At 52.7% G+C, this 4,907-nt stretch overlaps 1 protein-coding gene across 1 annotated transcript in view; it reads left to right on the plus strand.

Moving 5' to 3' along the window:
* The first annotated feature begins 1,979 nt into the window (after positions 1 to 1,979).
* Positions 1,980 to 4,907, plus strand: part of Ypel1 (yippee like 1) — a 21,879-nt gene continuing 18,951 nt past the window's right edge. Inside the window, exon 1 of the mRNA XM_033758709.1 lies at positions 1,980 to 2,276. The gene's annotated coding sequence lies outside the window, so the exon portion shown is untranslated. The remainder of the gene's footprint in view (positions 2,277 to 4,907) is intronic.

Below are 4,907 nucleotides of genomic sequence, written 5' to 3' on the forward strand. Positions count from 1 at the left end.
TTTTTTTTGTTGGGGATTGAACTCAGGACCTTGTGCTTGTGAGAAGCAGAACGACTGAGCTGAATCCCCGGCCCTGGGAGAATTTTCACGTGACAGTTGGAAAAAGTTCTGAACAACCAAGACATGGAGAGCTAAGGATTCTGGGGGATGTCAGAGTGAGATGCATTCAGGAAAAAGAGTCAAGGAAAATCAGTTCTGCCCCACGTAGGGATGTCCTCCTTTGACATGGAGTTCTTCTGAAAACCCATCGGCAGGTGGTGATAAAACGAATATCCTGGAGCTGACCAACTGTTGTCCACACCCCATTCTGCCATTATTAGCGGCCTCCAGGCACCTGCAGGGCCTTGAGACTGGGCCAGGGGTCTGTGAGGTGTTGAGCTTGCTCGCCATCCTGTGACAACGATAGCACCCTACTGTCATGAGCCCGTTGGCAGGGATCTAACCTTGACCGAGAATTGCCCCTCTGCAGCACCCTGTGAGTCTCTGGACCACCTCGGGAATTGCATATTACTCCCACTTTACACATACGGGGACAGAGACTGGTTAGGGTCCCGTGCACAACAAACACGTGACACATTCTGACGCAAACTCCAGGAGGCCCCTCGACACGAGCAGAACCTGCCCTCAGCTTTGTTCCAGGGGTAGATTGTCTTGCTTGCCTTCCAACTCACTTGGCGTACGTTTTCCTAAATTCTGAGGCCCCTTTCTGGTTCCCCTTTGTATCTGTGGTTTTTCCTTACCCTAAGAAAGGTCTTTGAATGTTTGACTGCATTTTATTCAGCATGTGATTAAATAAAATAGTTTAAAATTCCTAGCCTCTTCGCTTCCGCTTCAGTCTTCTGGGGGAGCATTGTGTGTAGTTCTTACATCCTCTCCCTTCTTGGTGTTTGCCAGAAAGACATGTTTCTGGGCCTCGGCTGTGGGAAACTTTGTTACTAATGTAGAAGTAAGAAACTGTTGTGAATTCTTCCAAAAGAGAGGCTTGGTGGAGGAGGTCTGTAATCTCAACACTCAGGAGGCTGAGGCAGGAGGATTGCTGTAAATTCAAGGAAAGACTGAATTACATAGTAAGATTCTCTCAAAAGATGGGGCTGAGGATTTAGCTCAGGTACTGTGCCTACCTCTCAAGCACAAGGTCCTGAGTTTGATCCCTAGTACTTCAAAAAAAAAAAAAGGGCAGCAAAGAAGGAGGGAGGAGGGCAAGAAGAGGGGACTAGGAGGCATCGAAGAAAGCCTAGTTGTAGCCACATTATCAGCAGGTTCGTGGGAGGTGGAAGGGCAGAAAATGCGCCAAGTGTGGGGAGAGGTGGACGTAGAGAGGTGAGCCTTGAGGGCAGACATGTCTGGACTACTGGACATTACAGGTGTGGATTCTCTTGAGGTGGAGAGCAAGGGCCGGAGGGCGTCCTCAGCAGGCCGGGGAGCCTAGGGCAGGTGTGTCCGTGGTATTGTTGGGGGGTCCTCTTGCCCTTTTGCCATTGCTGTGGCATCTGTGGAGGAAAATGTGTCACCCTGTGAGTCAGGTAGGGAGGAAGTAGATGTGTTTTAAGGGAAGCTGGTGCTGCCAGAAACAGATTGTTCTTGTGTTTTGATGTAGAGCCTTCCAGACCTTTCCAGACCTCTGAGTGAATGTACTGAGAGTGAGAGTGAACCGTCAGTATTGCGCACTCCAAGTGGAAAGACACAAAAAGCAGACGGTGTAAAGGAAGCCACCCTCTCTGACCTTTCTGTCTTATCCTGAACTTACAAGTGTTTCTGGTACATGTTTCTCGGTGTGTATGGCTGGTCTCTTGGGTAGGCATTATGTGGTCTCTAATTTTGGGGTTTTTTGTTTTGTTTTGTTTGTACTGGGGATCGAACTCAAGACCTTGCCCTTGCAAGGCAGGTGGCGGCACCACTGAGCTAAATCCCAGGCCCTAATTTTTGGTTATTACAGGACATATTGTGACTACTTTTACTCATTTTTTTTTTTTTTTTTTTTTTTTTGCACATGAAAAAGCCAGTCCCAAGGTCAAATCCTAGGGTGGACCGCGCAGACCAAGAGCACAGCACAAGCCCAGGAACGCCGACAGATGTCCCACTGTGCCCTTGCCAGCGGCATTGCCAACCTTTTTGTTGTTGTTTTGTTAAGGACATGGGTTTCACTACTCCATCCCAGCTGGTCCTGAACTCCAGGGCTCAAGCACTTCTCTCCCCTCAGCCAGCTTAGTAGCTGGGGCAGGAGGCAGGGGCCACCACGCCTGGCTCAGCAATTTCCAGCCATTGCCAGCCTCTAGGTGAGTGGCGTCCTTGTGCTTGGGTCTGCATCGGTGAGGGAGAGTGCACCTCTGTGTGTCTGCAGGTGCCGCGTCCTGGCTGGGGTCTCTCTGGCTTTGACTTCAGCTCTACAGCTTACGAGCTGTGCAGCTTTGGGCAGGTTTCTGGGTCTCACTTTTCCCATCTGCATGGGAGGAGTCAAAAGAGCACCCATCTCAGACTGCTGTTACCGCACCTGATTCTGCTGTGCTCAGAACAGCGGGGTGCTGGCCGGTGGGAGCTCTGGGAGCTACTGTACTTCCTTCGCTTCGCGCCGGGAGCTTCCTCCGCTGTGCTTCTGTCCATGGTGGCAGCGGCCTTTTCACCTTTTTAACCCCGAGGACAGTGCCTTTCTAGAGTGGTGGGAGAGGTGCAGCCAGCGGGGTACCTCTGCTTTACCTGGTGAGGAGGAAGGGACCTGGGAGCCAGGGAGCTACTGGGCCAAAGCCGCTCTGGAGGAAGGAGTGAGACCAGAAGATGGTGCTGCCTCTCGCCACACCCCTCTGGAGTCGCCTGTCCCTCCTCCCTGGGAAGATGGACCTAAGGTCCCGGCAGGCGCCGCCCCCCCCGCCCCGCCCCGCCCCTCTGTCTTCCTTTTACTTTTATTTTGAGACAGGGTCTTGCTGTATAGCGAACATTGGCCTCGGATTTGCAGGCTTCCTGCCTCAGTTTCCCTAGTGCTAGGATTACAGGCGGCTGCCACCGTGGCCGGCTGGGTTCTGCCGTCTGGGGTGCTGACTTAGCCTGGGAAGTGCGCCTGGGCACACCCTGCATCTCTTGTCCCTTGCTCTGTCCACCAGGCGCACCAGCAGCTTACTGTCCGGTCCAGTGTACACTGGCTCTGCTCCGGCTCTGCCGCCTGTGACACCGACTTGCTCCTCGGTGTGCCTGGTAGCCTCTCTCCACCTCATGACAACCGGAAAGGCTCTCGGGGTGAAAAGATGAGGAAGGAGGCCCAGCTCAGCTGCCAAGTGGATGGTGCTGAGCAGAAGTCAGAGCGGAGGGGAGGGAGCCGCTCAGGTGGGGCAGCCCAGAAGGGGAAAGGAAGCTGCAGCCCAGGCGTTCTGCACCTTACCCATTAAGTGTCAAAGCTGCTGGGGTTTGGTTTTATTTCTGTCTTTAGAAATGTGGTAACTGCACCATATGGACATGGGCCTGATTCACGGTCTCTTAAAATAGTTCTGTGTGCTTGTATTTTAGGAGAGAAACTCCTGGAAGCCAGAAAATTGTTTTGCTGGAAAACCTAACCCCACATCACTGCCTGTCGCGGGCTGGAAGCTGCCCCCCACCCTCGGGGTCAGTGTCCGGCCCTAGGCGTGATTTGCTTCGGTTTTCCGCTATTTGCCGTTCAGGGATGGAAAGCGGTTCCTGATCGGCCAGTAGCGCTTGTTGTAAAGGCCTTTTGTATATGGGTTGCCTGCAGACTTGGCTGTAATTTCCCAGGGCAGTAGACAATGTCTAGTTTAAAAGTTCAGCCAGGCATGGTGGCACACGTGGGTGACCCTAGCACTGAGGCAGAAGCATCTCAAGTTTTACCCCTGCACAGGCAACTTATTGACTTAGTTACATCCTGTCTCAAAATTTAAAAAAGAAAAAAAATTAAAAAGACTAGGGATGAAGCTCAGTGCAAAGGGCCTGGTCAGGGGCCGGGGACTTAGCCCAGTGGTGCTGCGCCTGCCTTGCAAGCACAAGGTCCCGAGTTCAATGCCTGGTACTTGAAAAATAAAAGGGGGTCTGGTCAGTCCATCGTACCACAAAGAGTAAAAGTAAAATAAATAAGTTCTGAGCTATGCCAGATCTTCTTTGAGTGCTGGTGATAAGGGTAGTGGTCAGGACTCAGGTAGCCTGGAATTTCAGTTGATAGGAGACACTTGTACCATAAGTCATGGCTCAGCCTTGGAAGTGTGCCCACGAGTCCTGATGTCACTGGAAAATATGAAATATATCTCCCAACCCTTCACTGTACGATACGCTGAGTTCTTGTTCTGAACCCTAGGAACGACGGAGGTTCAAGGTAGGAAGATGTTTGCTGATTGGAGAGGTCCTGAGGGGCAGGAGGGGTCCCGAGTGTGTAGCCCAGGGACCCAGTTTACAGAGGAATTTTATGGGGTGACACCCACGTGGGCACAGGGTGTCCACAGCCGTGAACACCCAGTAAGGTCACAGGTACGGTCACTTAGGTGATGGCGTCCACTTGGGAGGCAGGTCACGTAGCAAGCGTGGATGGAAAGGGTTCTTCTCGGGACAGTGGGTCCAGAGGCCTCTGGTCACCCCGGGTGGTCAGGACCTGTCCGTACTTCACTAAGCCCAGTTCTTGGAAGAAGTGTGTGCGTCTGGTCCTCTTGTCTCCGTCTTGAGGCCTGGTTTTCAGCCGGCATGAGGCTGTGGTGTGTTTCACCTTTGTCCTGGTCTTCTCAAGGTCTTAGCCCTATCTGACTGCCTATAATATTTCTACCTAGCTCATCTACCTATAATACTGAGCACAGACCAAGCTCAATAGAGGCCATAGCAGGGGGGCAGGGGGTGCTGCAAACCCAGGCAGGCCCTCAGGCAAAGACGCCTCCGGGGCGAGGTAAGGCGGGGGGGGGGGGGGCCGGCACCGAAGCCCCCCC

This window comes from Fukomys damarensis, unplaced genomic scaffold (assembly GCF_012274545.1).
Source record: "Fukomys damarensis isolate Sample0158 unplaced genomic scaffold, DMR_v1.0_HiC HiC_scaffold_34, whole genome shotgun sequence".
Classification (NCBI taxonomy): Eukaryota; Metazoa; Chordata; class Mammalia; order Rodentia; family Bathyergidae; genus Fukomys; species Fukomys damarensis.